The 26,165-nt window shown below is 44.4% G+C and overlaps 2 long non-coding RNA genes across 2 annotated transcripts in view; one reads left to right on the forward strand and one right to left on the reverse strand.

The window, feature by feature from the left end:
* The window catches only part of LOC144340573 (uncharacterized), a 309,543-nt gene that overhangs the window by 218,030 nt on the left and 65,348 nt on the right, over positions 1–26,165 (reverse strand). The gene's annotated exons all lie outside the window — the stretch shown is intronic.
* LOC144340681 (uncharacterized) lies at positions 19,763–26,149 on the forward strand. The gene is made up of 3 exons (XR_013416929.1): positions 19,763–20,931; positions 21,074–21,578; positions 25,215–26,149. It is a non-coding gene; the product is annotated as an uncharacterized LOC144340681 (long non-coding RNA).

Here is a 26,165-nt window from a genome sequence, read left to right on the forward strand (position 1 = left end):
AGGTCCTCTTAGACATCAGTGGAAGCTGCAAGATTGAATGTTATCGGACTGGTCCGCACCATCAAGGTGGGGTGGGGTGAGGGATCTGTCTCTAAGACTGTCCAGGAGCCCCCTGGCTCTGCTTTTCAGGGTTATCTCCTGGTCATTTGGACTCAGCCTTCTGAATTGTAAAAATTAGAGATTATATTCAGAAGTGTTAGCAACTAAAATTCATTCATTAAAAGACGCTCCTTGGACAACAAATAGAATGCTATTTAGTATTCATATTCCAAGAATAGTTAAGTATTAAGAGATGTCTAAATTTGGATGAAAATAGCTAAGAATAAGTACCCACTTCTCCTATCCAAATTTATAGGAAAAATGTTTTTAAAAGACTAATGCTAGAACCACACTGAAAAACAGGAGCAAGTTTGCAGTGCATGCTGTGATGTACAGCCTAGATTCCCCTTTAGAATCTGGCACTCACCCTCCCCCGACCCCTGCTGCCGAGTGTGGGGGCTGCTCATATATGAGCGTTGTCCAGAAATTTCCCTCAGCTGAAGGAAGTTGCCTCGTCCAAGGTTTCACTTTCCCCTGGAACATCCTGCATGCAACGACTAGTCTATGAGGGGTCCAAAGATCCAGCCCCCTTGCCTCTATTGAGACAGATCTGAAGGGCCTCAGAGCTCCCTGTGGGATGTGCAGTCCTCCTGCACCAGAACTGCAGTTCAACTTCTCTCTTCTCCTATGCCTGCTTTCCTTCCCCTTCAATGGGGTTGTTCCTTATAGCACTCCCCCGTAAACCTTCTGCAAGCAAATCTCAGAGATTCAGGCTCTTTCCCAAGAAACACAACCTCTGAAAAGTTTCGTCAGTGGCCTACAGGCTGGCAGGCATTGTCCTCAAACAAGTTCCTTAATCTTTCTGAGCCTCAGTTTTCTTATCTGCAAAATGGGGATGAGTACCTGTTTCACAGAGGCGGCGCTGTGCTAGGCACAGGACAGGCGAAGGCTACACTTGTAGGTCAGTTGCATGCGCATCTCACATCACTCTTTTAACTTAAATCATTGAACAGTCTCAGTCAAGAGTTTTCAACAAACTTGTCATCAGGTCCCTCAAGTTTGGGACTTGTGTCATCTGACTCATTTACTCTGTTTCCATGCAATTACATTATTCCTGTGGATGTCACTTTTCCGTTTGTAAATACCCCATATTCTCAGGCTCCCAGTGGGAAAGGCTTATCCCTTCAATTGTTGATGTCATCAACTCAGCCAGTTCCCTATTACTTTGGGTTTTGTTACCAGGAATCTTCATTTCCTTTAGCTTCTCTCTGATCTGTTCTCTTAGTCTTCTAGGCCAAGGTCTAGTCCCTCGGCCCCTTGTTCTGGATGCCACATAAGAAGCAATATGGCACGGGAGCTGGAGTTAGAGATTACCAGAACTGAAACACCAACTCCCACTCATGAGTTGTGTGGCCTTCTCAGACGCTCATGAGCCCTCCACACTTCTTGGCATCGGCTTGGCACCATATGAAGTCTCACTTTTCACCTGAACTCTACAGGTTTTACCCTTCAAAGATTATTATCACACACCAGGTGGCCCACTCAACCCTGGGTTCCACTGAAGACCCACCTACATTGTAGCAAAAATCGGTTAAAGACATCAATAAAACTTAGAAGAGCTGTGGAGGCCGAGAATAATTGCAGTCCTGCTGCCTCAGGTCCCAAGCTAATTCAGACTGTTTCCCCATCTTTTCAACTTTATGTGTTTTGTATATTAATTAGCTTTGATAAAACCTTCTTCAATTAAAATCAAAGTTGTCCCGGAAATGAAAATGTTGACACTTTAAATTGGATATAGCTGAAAAATATTGTGTGTGTGTGTGTGTGTGTGTGTGTGTGTGTATTTTTTTTTTTTTTTAGACGGAGTTTCTCTCTGTTGCCCAGGCTGGAGTGCAGTGTCATGATCTTGGCTCACCACAACCTCCGCCTCCCAACTTCAAGTGATTCTCCTGCCTCAGCCTCCTGAGCAACTGGGATTACAGGCGCGCAGCACCACGCCTGACTAATTTTTGTATTTTTAGTAGAGACGGGGTTGGTCAGGCTTGACTTGAACTCCTGACCTCGTGATCTGCCCACCTCGACCTCCCAAAGTGCTGGGATTACAGGCAGGCGTGAGCCATCACGACCAGCCAAAAGATTATATTTTAAATCTTATTTTAACATTAGAATGTAAGATAAAAAGGTAAAAAGTATTTGCCTAGAACATTTCACATTGTGTGACATCTGGGAACAACAGGCATTATTGTAAATTTTGCCCTAAGCACACTAATACATAATTTATTAGGTAGCACTATTCTTGCAGTTTAAATTTTGTTTGTAAGAGTTAGAGATTAACCACTCTAACCACTTGTAAGATATAACCACTTTTAAAAGTTTAAAAGCAAAACAACTTAGGATTCAAATTGTTTTAAATGTTTAAAAATCTACAAAATCTCCCTGAAAGATACTCTCTCAGTTTCTGGATTCCAGAAAATTCACTTAGAAATAGGGAGGGTTGGCCAGGCACGGTGGCTCAGGCCTGTAATCCCAGCACTTTGGGAGGCCGAGGCAGGCGGATCATGAGGTCAGGAGATTGAGACCATCCTGGCCAACATGGTGAAACCCCGTTTCTGCTAAAAATACAAAAATTAGCTGGGCGTGGTGGGGCACACCTATAATCCTAGCTAGCTACTCCGGAGGCTGAGGCAGGAGAATCGCTTGAATCAGGGAGTCGGAGGTTGGAGTGAGCCCAGATGGGACCACTGCACTCCAGCCCTGGCAACAGAGCGAGACTCTATCTCAAAAAAAAAAAAAAAAGAAAGAAAGAAATAGTAAGGGTTTTAACATGAAAATGTGTGGAAGCATTGCCAAAGCATTGCTCTGCTACACTGGGCAAGCTTAACAACTGAGTTACAAATAAAAAAGACTAAAAATGGTCAAAGACTTCAAAACTAGCTCATTAAAATATGTGCAAAAAATTTACCCGACTTCACCAAGATTCTAAATAAAAGACAAAAATGCCTGAAAGTTCAACATTTCTGTGGGGATTGAAGTCATAAAACTCCTCCACCATGGTGCACAGAAATGAGCAATAATGTCAAAGTAGTAGCTGATAAAAATACATATTACCGATTTCAATTTGGATAAATTTATTTTACACTAAATATTTCTCTACTCTTTTTTTTTATTTATTTTTTGAGACAGAGTTTCACTCTTGTTGCCCAGGATGGAGTGCAATGGCACAATCTGGGCTCACTGCAGCCTCTACTTCCCAGGTTCAAGCGATTCTCTTGCCTCAGCCTCCCGAGTAGCTGGGACTACAGGCACCCACCACCACACCTGGCTAATTTTTTTGTATTTTTAGTAGAGGTGGGGGTCTCACCATGTTGGCCAAGCTGGTCTTGAACTCCTGACCTCAGGTGATCCACCTGCCTCAGCCTCCCAAAGTGTTGGGATTACAGGCGTGAGCCACTGCGCCCAGCCTCTACTCTCAAACAGTTTCTACTTCTTCAGTCTCAGACTGCAGTCAGAAAGTTTCAGTTCAAATGTAAAATTCAAAAGACATTTTTGAATGGGCTATGTAGTGCATAATCTAAAGACAAAGTGAATTTTGAGATTCTTCAACTATTTCTCTCACAGTTTCTCAGCATTAGTGAATATCAGTGAAAACAAAGGGCAATTAGAAAGACCAATGTATCAGCCAGGCTTCTCTAGAGAAACAGAACAAATAGTATATACTTTCTCTCTCTTCTCTCTCTCTCATGTTTAAAATGCTGTTCCTCTAAAGCTACTCTTGGAGAGATATATAAATGACATGGAATTGGCTCACATGAATGTAGAGGCTGAGAAGTCCCAAGATCTCCAGTTGGTAAGCTGGACACTCGAGAGACCTGGTGGTATAGTTCCAGTCTAAGCCTGCAGACCTGAGAACCCAGAGAGCAGACGGCTTAAGTTCCAGTCCAATGGCAGACGACTGATGTCCCAGATCAGCAGCCAAGAGGGGCAACATTCTCTCTTATTCAGCCTCTTTTTTACCTATTCAGGTCTTCAGTTGATTGGATAAGATCCATCCACATTAGGAAGATAATCTGCTTTACTCAGTTTACCAATTCGAAGGTGAGTCTCACCCAGAAACACCCTCACAGACACACCCAGAATATAATGTTTGACCAAATATCTGGGCACTGCATGACCTGCCCAGTCGTTGACATGTAAAATTACCTTTTACATCCAATAAGAAAGTTAAGGTGCCAGGCACGGTGGCTCACACCTGTAATCCCAGCACTTTAGGAGGCCAAGGCGGGTGGATCACTTGAGGTCAGGAGTTCGAGACCAGCCTGGCCAACATGGTGAAACCCTGTCTCTACTAAAAATACAAAAAAATTAGCCAGGTGTGGTGGTGGGTGCCTGTAGTCCCAGCTACTTGGGAGGCTGAGACAGGAGAATGGCTTGAACCCAGGAAGTGGAGGTTGCAGTGAGCAAAGATCATGCCACTGCACTCCAGCCTGGGCGACAGAGCGAGACTCCAAAAAAAAAAAAAAAGAAAGTTAAGGTCAGGAAAGCAGATGCAGATTTTTCAATCTACCTGGAATAAAGTGCTGTTATGTGTGTTTATTTTTCTTTTCCTGACCTGGCAGTGTTTGTGACAATGCTGCCTATAAAACAGAATATACTTGTTCATCTAGTATAGAATAATCAAGATAATCTAGATTAAAGTCACTATGCCACAGTAGGTGACTAAGATGTATTCTCTGAAATTATAAAGTGACTCAGGTTCTGAAAATCTGTGGAAAGAAATTTAAGGACAGAAAATCCTAACAGGTCTCGAGGAGCATCTGTTCATTACATCTTTTCCAAAAAGAAGTCCATCCTCTCATTTTTCCTTTTTGAACAAGACTTTCATCCTAGCACAAACCTATGACCAAAAAGTCAGCAAAAGGAAGGAAAGGAAGTAGCTTGATGAACGAAAGAAAAAGTCAGATGAGTGATTTTACATACACAATCTCATTCAATTTATTGCTCGCCAAGACCCATAAAAATAGATATTAACCTAGCAATTGCACTCTTAGGTATTTATCCCAGAGAAATTACAATGTACATTTACATAAAAACCCATATAAGAATGTTCAAAGGAGTCTTGTTCATAATAGCCAAAAATTTAGAGATGGTCCAAATGCCCTTTAATGAATAGTTAAACTGTGTACATCCAAACCACAAACTATCACTTAGCAATAAAAAGGAACAGATTCACAATAAATGCAACAACTTGGATGAAGCTCCAAGGAAGTATGCAGACTGGAAAAAAAATCCCACATGCCTATATGATTCTATGTATGTCACATTATTGAATATACAAAGTTTTGGAAGTGAACAGATTTGTGATTGCCAGGTGTTGATGGGGGTCATGATGAAGACAGATGGGTGTGGCTGTAAAAGGGCACCAGGCTGTAAAAGGGTCAGAGTTCTTTGTGGTGGTGGTTGGGGAAGTAAATGCACAAACCTACACATGCGATATAGTTATTTAGAACAAAAATACACATGAGTAACAGTGAAACTGAATAAAATTGGTAGATTGTGTACATTTTAATATACTGGATGCAATATTGTATGATAGTTTTGCAAATTTGTATCTACCATGGGAAGCTGGGTAAAGGGTACATGGAATCTCTCTGTAGTACTTTTTACAATTGCATGTGGATCTACAGTTATCCCCAAATAAAAATTTTAATTAAAAAAATAGATAATAGTGGCCGGACATAGTGGCTTATGCCTATAACCCAATGCTTTGGGAGGCTGAGTTGGGAGGATCGCTTGAGGCCAGGAGTCCTAGATTGCAGTGAGCTATGATTATGCCATTGGACTATAGCCTGGGTGACAGAGCAAGAACCCCTTCTTAAAAAAAACAACAACACTATTATCTCCATTTTGTAAAGTAGGGAACCAACTCAGATGTGGTTTTGCTCAAGAACATTAAAATTAGTAAGCCATTAAAATTGGTGGAGCTAAGTTTTTTTTTTTTTGTTTTTTTTTTTTTGAGATTAAGTCTCACTCCGTCACCCAGGCTAGAATGCCTGGAGTGCATGATCTCGGCTCACTGCAGCCTTCACCTCCCTGGCTTAAGTGATTCTTATGCCTCAGTCTCCTGAGTAGCTGGGATTACAGTTGTGTGCCACCATGCCTGGCTAATTTATTATTATTATTATTATTATTATTATTATTATTATTATTATTTTTAGTAGAGATGGGGTTTCACCATGTTGGCCAGGGTGGTCTTGAACTCCTGACGTGAAGTGATCCACCTGCCTCAACCTAGGTCCCAGTTTATATTCCTTCAACCCCTTTTTTCTCTGCAACCTTTCCCAATTTTAATGGAGAGAAAAAAATGCTAAAATGCAAAGGGTGATTTTTATGTAGATTAACAAATTAATCTCATAGAATCAGCTGACCTGCAACTGCTGGATACAGAGATGAAAGATAATTCCTGCATAGAGCGGACATGACCTGAAGGCTGCTCTGCTGTGATTTCCAAGACACTCAAACCCACCAGGTAGAGTTTCCTCATATATTGCTGAATAAAATGTGAAATGTAACTTCCTCTAGAGATGTTCTGGGAATATGAATTAATAAAAATATTTAGGCCCTTTCACCCTGAAATGGCACAGCAGGGGCTATATCCTATCATCTGTTTTTACTCACGGCACTTCTGATAACTCTCTGGACACTGACTGGGTTCCCTACAATTCAGTTCCATTCTGACAATAACTACCTGGACTTAGCATCAGGCTCCGCAAGTTTCAGTGTTCGGTTCAGTCCCACGAGAGTGCTCCCACTTTAGACGCCAGCCACATGTAGGGTCTCCAGGGTTTCCACACTTCTGTCTGACTGGGCTGCAAAGTTAGGGGTTCCCCACCCCCTTTCCCCTTCACGGTAAATGATTTGCTGGAGCAGCTCACAAAACCCCAGAAAGCACTTAACTTATGATTTCCACTTTATTATAAAGGACACAGATGGACAACAACATGAAGAGGCAAACAAGGCGAGGTCTGGAGGGAACCCAAGGCCAGGAGCTTCTGTCCCCGTGGAGCTGAAATGCGCCATCCTCCCTGGATATGGATGTCCTTGCCAACCTGGAGGCTCTTCAAACCCTGTCACTTAGGTGTTTTTTGCTTTTTGTTATTGGAGGTTCTGTTATGCAGATATGATTGATTAAATCATTGGCCAATGATGATTGAACTCAGTCTCCTTAGAGGTCTGGGAGTGACGCTAAAAGCTCCAATCCTCTACTCACGTGGTTGGCTCTTCTGGCAACTGGCCCCCATCCTGAAGCGATCTAGGGACCCACAGAGCTCACCTCATTTGCATAAACTCATATATGGGCTTGTTATGAATAACCAAAAATGCTCCTATATCTCAGGAGGTTCTCAGGGTTTTAGAAACTCTGTGTCAGGAACTGGGATGAGGACCAAATATATATTTCTTATTGTGTCATACTTATACAGACTTAAACGTGTGTGTGTACCTGTATACACACATACACAAATCTTTGTATACACACCCATATATTTCCTTGTGTGTGTATATTTATGTATATATGTATTCACTGTAGCATCATTCATAGTGGAAAAAAGAAAAAAAACCAGAATAATTCCTGTTAGTAGGGGAATGACTGAATAAACCACGTTTCATACATATTTTATGGAGTATCAGGTGGTCTATTAAACACTGATGAGAAAAAGCAAGATGAAGAAACACATAAAATATTATTTCACGTTTGTAAATTGAAAAATGGCAAAAATCTATATATTTCCATAAGTACATGAGTATATACAAACATATATACATCTGTACACTCTTGTACTATATACATGTATATACACACACAGGTATGATTAAATAAATATCATATTTGTCAGGATTCTCCAGATAACAAAACAGAAGAGAGAGTAAGACAGAGAGACAGATAAAATGATTTTATGGTATTGATTACGTAATTGAGGGCGCTGGCAACTTGCAGGGCAGGCTGACAGCGTGGAAATCCAGGCAGGGTTTCTCCACTGCAGTCTTGAGGAGAATAACCTCTTCCTGGGGGGACCTCAGTTGTTGCTCTTAAGGCCTCAACTGATTGGGTGAGGCCCACCCACATTATGGAAGGCAATCTTCTTTACTTAAAGTCAACTGATTATGGATGTCCACCTCATCTACGAAACGCCTTCACAGCAACATCTAGACTAGTGTTTGATTAAATAACTACAGCTTAGCCAAGCTGACCCATAAAACTGACCATCACAAGTAAGAAGAAAAATATGCGAGGTCCTATAATAGTCTGTGAACATGGTCTACCTTGGGGGCCTAGCTGGGGAGGGAAAGCTAAGGTGGGTGGAGAGAGGGAGAAGGGAAGGTGTAACCAAGTAAAAAAAAAATGGGGGAGGCATATTCTGATCACCTTATACATTTAAGTATATGTATGTGTGTGTAAAGAAGTTAAATATACTTTAACAAAAGAGAAAGGCGGCCAGGTACAGTGGCTCATGCCTGTAATCCAGGCACTTTGGCAGGCTGAGGTGCAAAGACTACTTGAGTTCAGGAGTTTGAGACCAGCCTGGGCAACATAGTGAGATCCCCACCTTTAAAAGAACAGTAATATTACCGGGACATAGTGGCCTGTGCCTGTAGTCCCAGCTACTTGGGAGTCTGAGGTGGGGGAATGGCCAGCCCAGGAGGTTAAGGCCGCAGTTGAGCCATGACCTATTACTGCACTCCAGCCTGGGTGGCAGAAGGAGCCTTGTCTCAAACAACAACAACAACAACACACACAAAGAGAAAGATAAGTCCTCTTTTTCTACTTTAAAAACCTTAAGTTCGCTGTCAAGTTTCTCTTGTCTGGACAGAGCCTTCACACACTCCTGTGAGGCAGTACCCAGAGGAATCTTTGCCCACAGCATCCTGAAAATGCAAGTTGCCCGCTTGAGACAAAGGGGTGACGGCTGGCCGGCTTCTGCAGCGCTGTCCCCTACGGGCTCCACCTTGCTGTGTGCCGCACTCTGCCATGGCCCTGCGTCCTCCTCCCCAGACCCCAGGCGCAGCTGACTGGAGCGCGGCGAACCCGTGGCTTGCAGGGCTTCTCTCAAAAAGATGAGTGAGTGTTACCAGGATTTTCCTGCAAACGTCAACCAAGCAATGAAAGCTGTTTCCAGGCCGTAGGGAGTCTTACAATGGGAAGGGAAGCTTGTCGGTGTGTGCAAGTGGCATGTCCAAGATGATGTGGAAGCAAGAGAAGCCCGACAGGAGAGCGCGGAGCAGAACAAGCCCGGGGGAGTGGTGCAGTTGAGACCCAGCCACCCTGACTAAGAGGAGGAGATGGAGGCCTCCTGGTTCCATAAAGCCTGGCTGGGCTTGCTTCCTGGTCTGGGCCCTATGAAATCTCGCCCTAACCTCATGAGGCGCCCACCCGCTTTGCTCCAAATATCTCTCTGGGACTTCTCTGTTCCTTGCATCCCAAAAGCCCCACCTGGAAGGCTCTGGTGCAGCCCCCGAAGGCGTCTTTTGCTTTGCAGCAGGATGCCAGCTGTCCTGAAAGGAGAGCCTGGGGAGGACGACTTCCACGCCTCCTTCACCGGGGCTGTCGGTTACTGCAGGGTCAGCCCCGGCAGGACAGGACGCTCATGGTCCCAGTAACCACTGCCCTTTCTCACCCTCTTAACAGAACGCTCCAGAAGGCAAGTGAGGGTGAGATGATTTTAATGACACCCTGACTCTGTCCTAGTTTGTGTGTTTCTATGTTTGTTTGTTTGTTTTTGTTTTTATGAGATGGAGTCTCACTGTCGCCCAGGCTGGAGTACAGTGGCCTGATGATCTCGGCTCACTGCAACCTACGCCTACTTGGTTCAAACGATTATCCTGCCTCAGCTCCCCCGAGGAGCTGGAATTACAGGCATGCGCCACCATACCTGACTAGTTTTTGTATTTTTAGTCGAGATGGGGTTTCACTATGTTGGCCAGGCTGGTCTCGAACTCCGGACCTCAGGTGATCTGCCCACCTCGGCATCCCAAAGTGCTGGGATTACAGACGTGAGCCACCGCACCCCTGTGTGTGTTTTAATGACACATTTTGTATCTGCAGGCACACCTCACCGCTAATTATTGTGAGCCACTGACTCCTACATGATGCCTTATATTTATTCATCATTTCACATTCCCGTGGGCACTTTGGAAAATCTGGAGGGAATAGCCACTGCACACAACCCTCCTAGGAGCAGGGGCGGCAAGGATCACTGCCCCCATTTCACACCGGAAGGAGCCTGTTTTCACATCAGCCAGGGCAGCTCCCAGGCCCATGCCCCTGACTGCCCCATGGAGTTGCCGGGTGGGGAGGAAGGGCGAAGGGATGGAAGCCACTTGGCCAGCTTCCCAACTCGAGTTAGTAAGAGCTGTGCTAGAACCATTAGAAAAACAGACATGAAAAACAGCAAAATCATCAAAAGCAGATGAGGAATAGATAACTCTGCTGCTACACTGTGAGAACATGTGTCTCCGCCAGGACATTTCAGAAAGGCTGCTATTCTCTGACCCAAGCCCCCTTCCCATTTGTGGTATAGTGGAGGCTCTACCTCTAGGGCCATTGGGCACAATTCATCTGTCTCTTTTATTTTTATCTTTTTTTTAAGAGACAGAATCTTGCTGCTTTGTCACCCAGGCTGGAGTGCAGTGGTGCCATCCCAGCTCGCTGCAACCTCTCATTCCTGGGCTCAAGTGATGCTTCCAAATAGCTGAGACCACAGGTGCGTGCCACTATGCCAAGCTACATTTTACATTTTTTGGAGTGACCCAGTGTCACTCTGTTGCCCAGGCTGGTCTTGAACTCCTGGCCCTCAAACAATCCTCCTGCCTTGGCTTCTCAAAGTGCTGGAATTACATACATGAGCCACCTCTTTAGCCTCATCTTTTATTACTGCCTCTGTCATTTAGAGGGAAAGCACAGGCCCAGATTCTCTTGGATTCTCAATGAAAATTACTACTAAAAATGGGAGCTATCTGAGTCTTTTGGGAAAGAAGGAGGCGGCAGCTGCTGCCTATTTATGTCCAGATTCAACTTTACAAAGCAATTTCTGGAGCATCTCCTCTGCCTTTCCACGCCTCAGACGACGAAAAAAACAGCAATAGTTACTCATCACAAAAACATCCCTGTTATTCAGGAAAGGTTAAATTATACCCAGTCCACCCTGTTTTAGTGTAAAGAAGACAAAGAAGGGAAGAGGAAAAAAAAGAAGCAACCTTCATTAATTTCCTACAATTGCTAAGTAAACTGCCTGAATGGATTAGCTTATTCCTCATTCCATCAAGACACTGTGGCGATTCCTCAAAGACCTAGAGGCAGAAATACCATTTGACCCAGCAATCCTATTACTGGGTATACACCCAAAGGAATATGAATCATTCTATTATAAAGATACATGCGCATGTATGTTCATTGCAGCACTATTCACAATAGCAAAGATATAGAATAAACCCAAATGATAGACTGATGAAGACCCATCAATAATAGACTGATAAAGAAAATACGGTGCATGTGCACTATGGAATACTATACAGCCATAAAAATGAATGAGATCATGTCCTTTGCAGGGACATGGATGGAGTTGGAAGCCATCATCCTCAGCAAACACAGGAACAGAAAAATCAAACATCGCATTTTCTTACTTCTAAGTGGGAGCTGATTGATGAGAACAGTTGGACACATGGGGGGAAATAACACACGCTGGGCACCTGTCAGGGGTGTAGGGGGAGGGAGAGCATCAGGAAGAATAGTTAATGGATGCTGGGTTTAATACCTAGGTGATAGGATGATCTGTGCAGCAAACCACTATGGCACAGTTTACCTGTGTAACAAACCTGCACATCCTGCACATGTACCCTTGAACTTAAAAACTGAAGAAAAAAATTTGTAAAGTGCATTTTTGTGCTACAGATTAAGTATCCCTGATCTGAAATGCTTGGAACCAATAATGTTTTGAATTTCAGATTTTTTCAATTTTTGAAATATTTGCAAATATATAGTGAGATATCATGGGGAATGGGACCCAAATCTAAACACAGAGGTCTTTGCCTTTCATATATACCTTATACACATAGTCTGAGGGTAATTTTATACAACATTTTCAATAATTCTGTGATGAAATTAAGTTTGTATTAGAGTTCTCACTCACAGACTATTCTACTTGTGGTGTCGTGTTGGTGCGCAAAAAGTTCAGATTTTGGAGCATTTTAGATTTCAGATTTTTTTTTTTTTTTTTTTTTTTTTTTTTGAGACGGAGTCTTGCTCTGTCGCTCAGGCTGGAGTGCAGTGGTGAAATGATCTCGGCTCACTGCAACCTCCACCTCCCAGGTTCAAGTGATTCTCCTGCCTCAGCCTCACGAGTTGCTGGGACTACAGGCACACACCAGCACAGCCGGCTACTTTTTGTATTTTTAGTAGAGGCAGGGTTTCACCACGTTGGCCAGGCTGGTCTCGAACTCCTGGCCTCAGGTGATCCACCCGCCTCAGCCTCCCAAAGTGCTGGGATCACAGGCGAGATACCACACCTGGCCCTACTAAATTTTCAAAGACTTTTTCCACTTGGCTGTCTTTTCCTCTTCTGTTTTTTTTTCCCCCTTCACCTTTCATAACTGACCTCTTACAGTCCAACAGAAGTCTGATTGCACTGTTTATTTTCACCTCCTTGTTTGTACTTTCTCCTAAAGCAGGAGTCAGAAGCGTTTTTCTGTGAAGGGCTAGATCACAATTTTTTTTTTAAGATTTCCTTTTTTTTCCATTTTTTAACGTTAAGTTCCGGGGTACATGTGCAGAACGCGCAGGTTTGCTACATAGGTATACGTGTGCCATGGTGGTTTGCTGCACCTATCAACCCGTCATCTAGGTTTTAAGTCCCACATGCATTACATGCGTTAGCTAGGTACGTTTTAAGCCCCGCATGTATTAGCTATTTGTCCTGAGCATCTCTCTTTTTTTCTCTTGAAGGAAAGTTGCACATCAGACAATACTAGTAAAAATTCAACTCCAAATATTTTGAGACTCAGTGACTGTGGTCTTTCCTCATGAGTTTGTCACAACCAAACAGACATTGACCCACAGTGGTCAGGGAGGTATTTTTTAAAAAAAGAGCGAAACAAAGAGACATAGCAATAATATGGCACCATCTGCAGGTTAACTTGTAAATTACAATGATTTGTGTTGCATTTAATGTACTAGTTCATTTAACTTTCCTGCTGGGCGGTCATTTCAGATCACCATCAAAAGTTACAAACTGGAAACAGTAGAGGAAGATACTAGCCCTATGTTTCTGATTCAGTCTCACTGAAGTGCTTTGGAACCATATAAAGGGCAAAGTACATTCCACATGTTGAAGGACAGTGCCTGGCCCTATGGGGTGTCATCCCCAAGCTGTAGGCGCAGTGGCAACCCAGGGGTTCATCTCAACTCCCATCAGGTCAGTAGCTTTTTGGGTGATGAAGTGTATGGTCGGGATCGGCAGGTCCCTTGGTTATGCACCCCCTGCCTCACCTCGTTCACTGTAGAATGTCCTAGGCACTGTTACACTGGATCCCATGTCAGTAAAGCAGGTACTCAGTGACCCTTAGGAAAGGCTATTGATGTAGTGGATCATTGTGATGTTCTGCAAAATGTCCCCAGAGTTTAAATCTCTTTATTGTATTATGACAGAGACATGAGAGTTAACGTAGCCCTGGGACAAAATTGTGAAAGTGCATCGTGAACTGCAAAATAATAATAATAAGAATGAAGGAAAATATAAACCGGTTTTCATCATATTTCCTGATGGGGATAGAAAAGAACACAGTCAAAATCAAATGCGAAATCAATGGCTGCATACCATGTACCTGAGACTGCATGAATCTCTTCCAGCCAGGGTGCCATATCTGGACCAATTTGGGTCTGCTACTTGGTTGAGTTGCATAATCTACTATCCCAGGACAAACCAGGGTTCCTCATGATCCAGACTGGTTAATGAAATGGATGGTTGGGCACAGTGGCTCATGCCTGTAATCCTAGCAGTTTGGGAGGCCAAGGCAGTTGGATCACCTAGGTCGGGAGTTTGAGACCAGCCTGGCCAACATGGTGAAACTGTCTTTACTAAAAAAAAAAAAAAAAAAAAAAAATTAGCCAGGCATGGTGGTGCACGCCTGTAGCCTCAGCTACTTGGGAGGCTGAGGGATGAGAATCGCTTGAACCTGAGAGGTAGAGGTTGCTGTGAGCCGATATCGTGCCACTCCACTCCAGCCTGGGTGACAGGGCGAAATTCCAACTCTAAATAAATAAATAAATAAATAAATAAATAAATAAATGGAGATGTTACAAAGAGCACCAATCCACCATGTTTTAGATTCTTACGGCACCAATTTCGGCCATCTCCCTCCATCTCCCTCTGTGTATCTCATAATGCTCTCTTCTCCGCTCTCCCATGGTCCCCTCCTCCCCCGGATGAAATATACACAACATATCTATTTTATTTGCTGTCTTGGCAGAGTGGATAGGGTCAGTTTCAGAAATTCCTACTTGGCTTTCCCCATGGAATGCCCTCACCCCACAGGCCAAAGACCCAATGGGGAGGCTATGCCAACTTCTGAGAATATTTACCCCAGTTATGCATTTGTGGACTGGGGACGTGACTGCCGGTGGGCCTGTAGTCTTACTGAATCCACTGTGAGCCACCAGGCCATGGACAGGACTCCATGGATCACCTGGTGGCCATGTGCCCCACAGAAGCAGAGTGAGGGCAGCTGCAATGCTGTGGCAGGTCTCAGGGTATCAATGTCAGTTCTGACCCTGTTCCAACAGTCCTCCAAATACTTCAAATACTTGAGTATTTCCCCTTCCCTGGTGAATAGTTCTGTGAGATCTTAGGTCCCCTTGCAGAAGGACTCAGGAAATCATGACTGTGCTCATTTGCCAGGCTGTTACAGGGTCTGTCTCTTAGATACCTGGCCCTCCTCCCAGTCAGGGGCTTCAGGGTTTGAAAGCTGGCTCATATTCAGAAACTGGGCAGGTGGTCCTGACTTTTATTGGAGCACCCATCTTCAGTCTCCTGATTATCCATCCTGGATTTCTTCCCATGACACATGTTGAGAAGCGTCCCTGTCTGCATGGGTATTTTGCTGCTAGGGATGTGGTCCTCTATGAACTATCTCCATAGCTCTCTGTGGTCCAGCCTCCCTCAGCTGCTTTTCTGAGCTTTTCCCTGATTGCGGTCATTACTTCCACCTGGCTTCTGAGGGTTGACCACCACCATCTAGTTCTCCTATTTTAGGGTCTTGTCATCCCACTTATTATCAGTAAGCCCAGCTCTGTTGAGTCTTTCCAACTGTCTGCCCAGGCTGGCAGAGGAGAGCCACCACTGAGCTTCCAAGTGACATGGGAGCTTTACGTCTTGGTAGAGGATGTTTTCTCTGAGCCTTCCTGTGGAACATAAATATCTGGAAGTGGTCTGGTCTTGGATAGCAATTCACTCTATTATACATACCTCCCTGAGCCTTACAATCCCTTAATCCACTGTCGACTTGGCACTTCTGATATTTTAACATTACCTAGCATGGGCATCCTCTTTTTCCATGGTCTGAAAGCCGTCTGTACTAGCGTCTGCAGCTGCCGTAATAAATGACCACAAACTGGATGGCGTAAAAACAACAGAAACTGTTCTCTGATAGTCCTAGAGGTCAATATGTCATCAGGGCCATGCTCCCACCAGGCCTCTAGGGGGAGAATCAGTTCCTTGCCTTTTCCAGTTTTTGGTGGTTTCCAGCATTCCTTAGCTTGTGGCCACATCGCTTCACTCTCTGCCTCTGCCTTCACATGGCCTTCCCCCTGCTCTCCATTATCTATCTATGTGTCTCCTATAAAAACACTTGTCATTGGATTTAGGGCCCACCCAGATAATCCAGGATGATCTCATCTCAAGATCCTTAATTCTGCCAAGATCATTGTCCCAAACAAGGTCACCTTCACAGGTTTTAGGGATTAGGATGTGGACATATCTTTTGGGTTCACGGTGGGGGGCACCAAACTCACTATGTCATCCTAGTTCCAAATGTACACCATCTCCTCAGGTCTTTACTGGGGGGTTAAATCCTATATCTCTGGCCAGGGCTCTCCAGTCAATACTCTTCCCATGCACATTTATATTCTGGCCCCCTTGACCAAGTACCCCCAGAATCCAGTCTTATTCATACCCCCGACACTTTCTGGTACCTGTTAACTGGGTCACCAGCTCTTTGTGAGTTTAAGCCCTTTCTTCCCCAGGGCAACCTTGGCTGGGTTATGCTGGAATTTAAACCTATACTAGTATCCGAGAAAGAAGCTGGTGCTCATCCTGGAGGGAGGGCACAAGTGTCTTGAAGGGAAGAGGCCTCTGCATTGTCTTCAAGCAATGGGGCTGGGGGTGGGCTGGCTCTTGCTATGGAGGGATAGCTCACATTTGTGGGGTTGGAGGGTCTAGAGGAAATTAGAAGTTCAAGGGGATAGGGCATCAACACAGATGTTTGCATCCCATATGTCAGAGTCCTATTCTTCCCCAATCAGGGCCCTGAACTTGACACAGCAGATCTGGCATTGTTGGGAGTGTTACCTTCTTTGGTCTCAGATGATTAATTCTTAGCCCTGGTCCTCAGCTTTCTCTGGCCTCCCAGTGCAAGAGAGTTACTCTGTACACTTCCAAAGAGGTTCTCTGGCATTCATACTCGGATTTCAATTGCTTGGTAATTGCTTTCAACCTTTTTCTAGAGTAAAAGGAGCTTAACTATATGGCCATTCTCCAGGCTGCTGCTCCAAGCAACAGGGGCTGAGTCTACCAGCACCTCTAAGAAGTGCGCAGAATTCCTCCCAGCATTTGGGAACTGGGGCACTTGTCGTTGGCTCTCATCCTCTGTCGTGGGAAGATCGCCACCAGATGCGTTCATTCCATGCATCTGGCACACTAGGGTGGACTTCGGAGACTCACATGATTTGGAGAAGGCAGAAAAGCAGAGTTGTAGAGAATAGGCTTGAGGCAAGCAGGCAGCTGAGCTCTTATGGAACTGCCTACCACAGCAGCAGCTGAAATCAGAGGCAGGCCCAGGGGCAGGATGCAGGGTACCAGAATCTGCTGCTCCTGCATGCACATTTCCAATTATTTTATCAATGTTAAATTTTAAACTTTCTATATCCACTTGTGTTCCTTTCTAGAGTTCAAACATTGAATTAGTTGTGCAATGGAAGGAGTATTACCAGGACCCAGATGCAGTCCAAGGGAAAAGGGAAACAAAAGGAGACACACACAATAAGGGGTGTCTCATTGTGGTTTTGATTTGCATTTCCCTAGTGACTAGTGATGGGAAACATCTTTTCATGTGTTATTGGCCATTTGTTTATCCTCTTTGGAGAAATATTTATTCAAGTCCTCTGCTCGCTCTCTCTCTTTATTTTTGAGTTAGAGTCTCACTGTATTAGTCTGTTCTCAAACTGCTCATAAAGACATACCTGAAGCTGGGTTATTTATAAAAGGAAGAGGTTTAATTGACTCACAGTTCCACATGGCTAGGAAGGCAAAGGAGGAGTAAAGTCACATCTTACATGGCAGCAGGCAAGAGAGAGTATGCAGGGGAACTCCCCTTTATAAAACCATCACATGGTGTGAGATATCTACTATTACAAGAACAGCATGGGAAAGACCTACCTCCATGATTAAATTACCTCCCACTGGGTCTCTCCTATGATACATGGGAATTATGGGGACTACAACTTAAGATGAAATTTGGGTGGGGACACAGCCAAGCCATGTCACTCACTGTGTTGCCTAGGCTGGTCTCCAACTGCTGGACTCAAGTGATCCTCCCACATTGGCCTCTCAGTAGCTGGGACTGCAAGCATGAGCCACTGCACCCCACTCCTTTGCACATTTTTAAATCAGATTGTTTTGTTTTTCTTGTTGTTGAGTTGTAGGAGCTATTTATATATTCTGGATATTAACCCCTTATCAGATGTATGATTTGCAAACATTTTTTCTTTTCCATTGGTTGCCTTTTCACTCTGTTGATTGTGTCCTTTGATGCAGAGAAGTTTCTAAGTTTAATGTAGTATAATTTATCTATTTTATGGCTGGGCCTTGTGGCTCACACCTGTAATCCCAGCACTTTGTGAGGTCGAGGTGGGTGGATTGCTTGAGCCCACGAGTTTGAGACCAGACTGGGCAACATGGCAAAACCTTGCCTCTACTAAAACACACAAAAATTAGCCAGGTGTGGTGGCGTGTGTCTGTGGTCCCAGTTACTCGGGAGGCTGAGATGAGAGGATTGCTTGAGCCTGGCAGGTTGAGGCTACGGTGAGCCATAATCATGGCAATGCACTCCAGCCTGGGCAACAGAGCAAGACTCTGTCTCAAACAAACAAAACATTTATCTATTTTACTTTTGTTGCCTGTGCTCTTGGTATCACAACCAAGAAATCATTGTCAAATCCAATGTCGTCGTAAAGCTTTCCCCCTATGTTTTCTTCAAGAAATTTTATAGTTAAGGCTTTACATTTAGGTATTTGATCCATTTTATGTTAATTTTTGTATATGGTGTAAGGTAAGGGTCCCACTTTATTCTTCTGTATGTGCACATTTATGTTTTCCCAATATTATTTGTTGAAAAGACTCCTCTCTCCTTGAATGGTCTCAACACCCATGTAAAAAGTCATTCAGTCATATAGGCAAGGATTTACTTCTGGGCTTTCTCTTCGACTTCATTGGTTTATATGCCTGTTTTTATGCCAGTACCACACTGTTTTGATTATTGTTACCATATATATATATAAATTTTATGTATGTATAAATTTTATGTAGCTCCTACAACTTTTTGAGACAGTCTTGCTCGTTGCCCAGGCTGGAGTGCAGTGGCACAATCTAGGCTCAGTTCACAGCAACCTCTGCCTCCCGGGTTCAAGCGATTCTCATCTTGTAATACATTTTGAAATCAGGAAGTGTGATGCCTCCAGCTTTGTCCTTCTTTCTCAAGCTTATTTTGGCTATCCAGGGTCCCTTGAGAGTCCACATAGGATAAATTTTTTAGGGTAAATTTTTTTATTGGAATTTTTAATAGGGATTATATTAAGTTTGCTTAATGTAATCATAATGCATATGATTTTATGCCCCAGACAAATATGATATCATAATCATAATCATTTGTTAAATGATTACATTAAGATTATTTTGGGTAGTGTTGACATTTTAACAAAACTAAATCTTCCAATCGTGAGCACAGATATCATTCCATTTATCTGTGTCTTCTTTAAGTGCTTTCAGCAATGCTTTAAAGTTTTAGTGTACAAGTCTTTTGTCCTCTTGGGTAAGTTTATTTCCAAGCATTTTATTTTTTTGATACTATTGTAAATGAAATTACTTTCTTAACTCTCTGCAGCCTCTTTCATGCTCTGAGCAGAACTGCATTGCATGCAATGAATCACCTGCACTCACAGGCAAGAATGTATTACTTTTGTAATAATGTAAATTTTTCTAAAATCACAAAATAGAAAATTCATCTTATTTGTTTTTGACGTTTTAGCAGATGATGTGGTCGAATAAATAAATAAAAGGAGAGAAAGAGAATTTCTGTGTCTGTGCGTGTCTGTTTGTCTAAGATACTTCTGTTGTTTGCTTTGGCCCAGTGTCTCATGCTTTGAGGAAAAGCTCATTCTCATTCATGTGATTTGCTTTGGCTAACAGGACACCAGAGCATGATGCAAATAGTGGCTTAATCAGTGCTTGCCCATTGGGCTTGTTCTTTTCAAACCTGTTCCCCCCCCCCCCGCCCGATTCTGCATGGCTATCCTGCTATAGGACAAGACAACATGTGGGGGAGAACAGCCGTGTGGAGCAGAACTGAGTGTCCCAGCTTGGCTACCAACAGACAGCAGCCACATGAGTGAGCAGAAAAGCAACTTCCAAGGCTGATTTAGCTACTGCTGCTGTGGAAGGAATGTCAAAACTTTCAGCAAGGGAGTCCGATGCAGATCTGTTGATATGACATCATTCCACAAGAAGACCAACTGGTAGCTTTGTGGCAAGTTGACTACACTGGGCTACTTCTGTTCTGGGAAGACAGAGATTTGTTCTAACAGGAATAGGCATGTGTTGCAGGCATAGGTTGACTTTTCCTGCCATGGAGCCTCCTCTGGCACCACTATTTGAAGGTTGAAGGAATGTTGATTCACCAGGATTGAGTCAGACCAGCTGACCCTGTGACCATGATGTCAACTGACTGTATCACCTGTCACATCATCCAGAAGCTACAGACTTATAATGCATTGGAATAACTTGTAGATGGCCCGGTTCAAGTACCAGCTTAGAGGCAACTCTCTATGAGAATGAGACATCACCCTCCAGGATGGCACATACACATTGAATCACACAGCATTGATAAGGAGATGGCTCCCCAGTAGGAAGAATATATTGGTAATGAACCAAGGGATGAAGCAGAAGTGTCCCGCTTCCTGTCCCTGCAGCCTCTCTTTCTGCAGTGCCAGAAATCCTGGTCAAAAGGGGGCATAGTTTTATCAGGGGATATAGCAAAAGACCCCACTAAATTGCTGCTATGCCTGCTGCCTGGGGATTTGGGGCTTCTTATAATTGGGACCAGCAATAAAAGAGAAGAGTCACAACCTTGGCAGGGCTAACTGACCCTGATCAGCAGGAGAAGAAAGGCTGTGGTTCCGCTATGAGGGCAGGGAAGACCTGTGGCACTGCTGATCCACTTGTGCAACCCATGGTACTCCCCTGGCCAGTTGTGATGATAGACAAGTGCAGGAACACTTTTGGGAAGGGCATCGTGGCCAGAGTTCAGACCCGATGGGAATGAGGATCAGGGTCACACCACTGGATAAGCCAGGAGGTAAGCTGCAGAGGTGAGGGGGAATCTAGAATGGGGAGTGGAGGAAGAAAATGAAAAGTATCAGTCATGGCCCTGAGACCAGCTGCAGCAGCGGGGGTTGTAACTTGTGCTTCTGAGCCATCTGCTTTCACATTTCCTCCAGGAAGAGAGACCCACTGGAAGGCTGGAGGAGCTGCTCCCAGATGTAGATGAAGAAGTAGATTTGAGCAGCACAGTGGTGCACCTAGTGGAGGTGGACATCGAGATCCTCTTCAAGGAATGATTTATCAATATAGTCTTCCCTGACCCAGGTGTCATGTGTTTTCCGTCATATTCACATATGCAAATACATCATTATGCAAGTGGGGTAATATCTGGGACGCTTCATGGTTCATATCAAAACACAGAGTGAAGGGAACGTCCTCTAGGCCATCTCAGGGTGTGAGTTTGGGACGGGGGTGGCTCCTAGTTAACATTTCTGTCCACTGCAGCATTCCTTTTCCCCTTTGCTTTTAGATTCTTTCCTTTGCATCACACCAGGAAAATTTGACATCTTAATTTTATTGTGCATAGATGACTGTTGAATCCAAGTTTTACCCACTGAATCCATCAAATTGTTAAAGACACTTCTAGATGCTTGAGCAGACACGTGAAATCCAGAATCCCCAGTAAGTGCATCCCCACCAATAAACTGACCAAATGCAATGTTAGTCTGTTCTATCACCTTTAGAATCCATCCTGACATATATTTTTTAGGTTCCTCCCAAGATATGTTAGCAAAAGCTTGCAATGTTTTGAAAAATGAATTATCTCTTCCTGGGACACATGTTGTACTTTTCTCTCTGAAATAGGCTGAGCTCTGACTCCATTAAAGGTCTGAAAGCAATAAAGAGTGAAGGAGTGGCTATTGGGGAGAATAGGCATCCTCTTGCAAGATAACTGCCTCAAAGTCATTACAAGGTTTTCAAGCAAGAGAAAGCCAGTCTTCTTACACATATGAAGAAGTGTTGCTTCTCCTGGCAAGAAATACACAGTGAATCAGGGATTCAAAATTCTCAGCTTTACCTAAGTTCACCCAGATGTCTCTATCCTTCCCAGTCAGTGCTCTTGGCAGGAGACTTGGCAAGTCTGTGAAGTCAACTTACATTGTAATTCTGCAACCCACACAATCAAGTTCTTATTTTCAATGAGCCTTACCTTGCAGCTACACAAAATAACAAATTTTTTTAAGGGATGCCATAGACACACTCTGGTTCTCTGTGTTCCATGTTTTGAGCTTTTTTGTTCCCCTGTAAGCTCTTCAGTGTAGTCCAAAATACTCACACCATCTGTGGTAGGCAGAATTCTAAGAAGGCTCCCAAGATTCTCACCCATGGTGCAGAGACCTTGTATAATTTTCTCCCCTAAAGTGTAGGTGGAACCCGTGACTTTGGTGGTATATTAATACCATGATTGTGTTATATTTTAAGACAAAAAAAATTTTGCAGATGTAATTAAAGGTACTAATCAGTTGACTATGAGTCTATCAAAACGGAGATTATCCAGGTGGACCTGACCTTATCATATCAGCCCTGTAAATCCTGGTCTGTGGGTCAGAGAAAGAGGAAGGCAGAGACTTAAAGCAAGGGAGAAATTCAAAGCAAACTAGATTCTCCATTGCTGTCTCTGAAGACAGAGGCAGCCGTGTGGCAAGGAACATGGGTAGCCGATAGCAGCTGATAATAGCTCCCAGCCCACACTTTGAGTTTAGCCTTGTAGAGCCCTGAGCAGGGGACACAGCTATACTGCATTTACAGCCTACAGAACCGTGAACTGATAAATGGTTGTTTTGTTTGTTTGTTTGTTTTGAGATGGAGTCTCACTCAGGCACCCAGGCTGAAGTGCAGTGGTACAATTTTGGCTCACTGCAACCTCGACCTCCTGGGTTCAAGCAATTCTCCTGTCTCAGCCTCCTAAGTAGCTGGGGTTACAGGTGCCTGCCACCATGCCTTGCTAATTTTTGTATTTTTAGTAGAGACAGGGTTTCACCATGTTGGCCAGGCTGGTCTCGAACTCCTGATCTCAAGTGCTCCACCTGTCTCGGCCTCCCAAAGTGCTGAGATTGCAGGCGTGAGCCACCATGCCCAATGTGGGTGTTGTTTTAAGCTGCTAAATGTGTGGCACTTCATTATCTAGCAAGAAAAACTAATACACTAATACAACAGTTCACAGCTCTTGTAGTAATCATTACCAACAAAGTGGTCAAGTGCAGCAGCTAACTAGTCTCCTAATAGTTGCTTTATTAGGCATTTCATCACAATCACAAGAGGTGATAATGTAATCAATCATAATGCTATGGCATGACATGCATTACTGTCCCGTTTGCAAGGGGCTCAACACTCTTTTTGAGGCAAGTGGCATTTCCAAGCTAATCCCAGAATCTCTCTCTCTCTTTTTATAAAGATGGGGTCTTGCTATATTGCCCAGGATGGAGGCTCTTTGCAGGCACGATAGTAATGCACTTCCGCCTTATATTATTCTGTTCTCACATTGCTAGAAAAGAATACCTGAGATTAGGTAATTTGCATATATATATATATATATATAAGAGGTTTAATTGGCTCACGGTTCCACAGGCTGTACAGGAGGCCTGATGCTGGCATCTGCTTGGCTTCTGGGCAGGCCTCAGGAAACTTACAATCACGGCAGAAGGCAACAGGGTTGCCAACACTTCATGTGGCTGGGAGCAAGAGGAAGAGGTGGTGGGGAGGTGTCATGCATTTTTTTTTTTTTTTTTTTTTTTTGAGACGGAGTCTCACTCTATCGCCCAGGCTGGAGTGCAGTGGCCGGATCTCAGCTCACTGCAAGCTCCGCCTCCCGGGTTCACGCCATTCTCCTGCCTCAGCCTCCCGAGTAGCTGGGAATACAGGCGCCCACCACCTCGCCCGGCTAGTTTTTTGTATTTTTTAGTAGAGACGGGGTTTCACCGTGTTAGCCAGGATAGTCTCGATCTCCTGACCTCGTGATCCACCCGTCTCGGCCTCCCGATGTCATGCATTTTTAAACAACCAGATATCACTCACCTTACAGTACCAAAGGGGAGTGTTGTTAAACCATGAGAAACTGTCCCCATGAACAAATCACCTACCACCAGGCCCCACCTCCAACACTGGAGATTACAATTTAACATGGGATTTGGGTAAGGACACAGATCCAAACCATATCAAGACTCAAACTCCTGGCCTCAAGCAATACTTCTGCCTCAGCCTCCTGAGTAATTAGGACTACAGGCACATGACACTCTGCGTTAGACTCTCTCTCTCTCTTTTTTTTTTTTTGGAGACAGAGTCTCACTCTGTGGCCCAGGCTGGAGTGCAGTGGCACAATCATGGCTCACTGCAAACTCCACCTCCAGGACTCAAACGATTCTCACACCTCAACCTCTCGAGTAGCTGGGTCTACAGATGTGCATCACCATGCACAGCTAGTTTTTGTATTTTTAGTAGAGACAGTGTTTCTCCATGTTGGCCAGGCTGATCTCGAACTCCTGATATCAAGCCATCCACCTGCCTCAGCCTGCCAAAGTGCTGGGATTATAGACTCTCATTTTTGATAGTCTGTTTCCTAGAACCTCTCCTGGTAACAAGCACGGTGTCAGGTTTGAATCAGGAAAGAAGAAACCACATAATATTGTTTCAATGGAGGGAATTCACTAAAGGTAATTGGTAACACATGTGTGGAAGAGCTGAACAAACAAACATCAAACAAAACGAAATAAAGCACCATGCTAATATAAAATAACTTCTTCCCTCAAGGGTTGGAGGGAACAAAGAGAAGAGTCTGGAGTTACTGGAACTGAGAGGCTTGGTGGAGGAGGCAATCATGGGTTGAGTGGTGTTCTCCAAAAGTTCAGGTCTACCTGAATGTGACCTTACTTGGAAATAGAGTCTTCGCAGATGTGTATCAGGTTAAGATGTTCTACTAGGCCAGGTGAGGTGGCTGACGCCTCTAATCCCAGCACTTTGGGAGGCCGAGGCCGGTGGATCAGGAGGTCAAGAGATAGAGACCATCCTGGCCAACATGGTGAAACCCTGTCTCTACTAAAATTACAAAAATTAGCCAGGCATGGTGGCGGGCACCTGTAGTCCCAGCTACTCGGGAGGCAGAGGCAGGAGAATGGGGTGAACCCTGGAGACGGAGCTGGCAGTGAGAGGAGATGGCGCCACTGCATTCCAGCCTGGGCCACAGAACGAGACTCTGTCTCAAAAAAAAAGTTCTACTAGATTAGAGTGTGCCCTAAATCCAATGACTTGTGTCCTTATCAGAAGGCCATGGAAAGACACAGAAGACAAGGGGAAGGACATGGTGCGAAGACAGAGGCAGAGATTGGAGTATTGCAGCTACAGGCGAAGGAACGCCAGTGATTGCTGGAAACCACAGAAGCCAGGAGAGAGGCGCGGAAGGATTCTTTCCGGGAGCCTTCAGAGGGAGCACGGCTCTGCGAACATGTTGATTTCTGACATGTTGATTTCTGGTCTCCAGAACTGTGAGCGAATATATTTCTATTGTTTTAAATGACACCATCTCTGGTTATTGGTTACGACAGCCCCTAGGAAGCTAATACATGACCCTATGAAGCCGGGGCTCAGACCTCTGAGACGGGCACACGGCCTGGCTGCTGCGGATCTGTTTAGGGGGAGCAATGACGCTAGCGCTGAGGGGAAACGGAGGCTGCAACCAGCTGCTGCTGAGGGGGAAGCGCCACTGCGGGACAGCACTCAAACCAGAAAAAGGCAGTCCTGCCCTCCTCCTCCAGCCTTCAAATCTCCCCCAGGATAGAACCCAAGCCAGCTGGCAAGACAGAAGTGCAGCTGTGGAGCTCGCAGGTGCAATGTCGCAGAGCAAAGGGAATGTGCGCTGGGGGCCGAGAAGCAGCAGTAAGGTGTGGTGCGAGGTGCCTTTGCGTTTGTGGGGATGAGGCCTTGGGTTGTGGGATGTGGAAGAAGAGTTTGCTTGCAGAGATACCGGTTTGAAAAGAAAAAAGTTTGCTGGACTACTGAGCAGTGCTGATTCGACTCCACAAATATTCTGCCTCCGAGGCTGGAGGAAAAGGGACTCAGGAACTCCAGGGAGAAAAGGTGATGTTGCAAAACGATCTAAGAACAAAGGTGCAAAAAAATTTAAATGTGTACTTCTGAAAGACGAGTAATAATTAGAAGAACACCACTACATTAAAAACATTTAAACATTTATAACAGAAGTACTGCCTGCAACAT

The sequence above is a fragment of the Macaca mulatta genome, chromosome 4 (genome assembly GCF_049350105.2).
Source record: "Macaca mulatta isolate MMU2019108-1 chromosome 4, T2T-MMU8v2.0, whole genome shotgun sequence".
In the NCBI taxonomy this organism is placed as follows: domain Eukaryota; kingdom Metazoa; phylum Chordata; class Mammalia; order Primates; family Cercopithecidae; genus Macaca; species Macaca mulatta.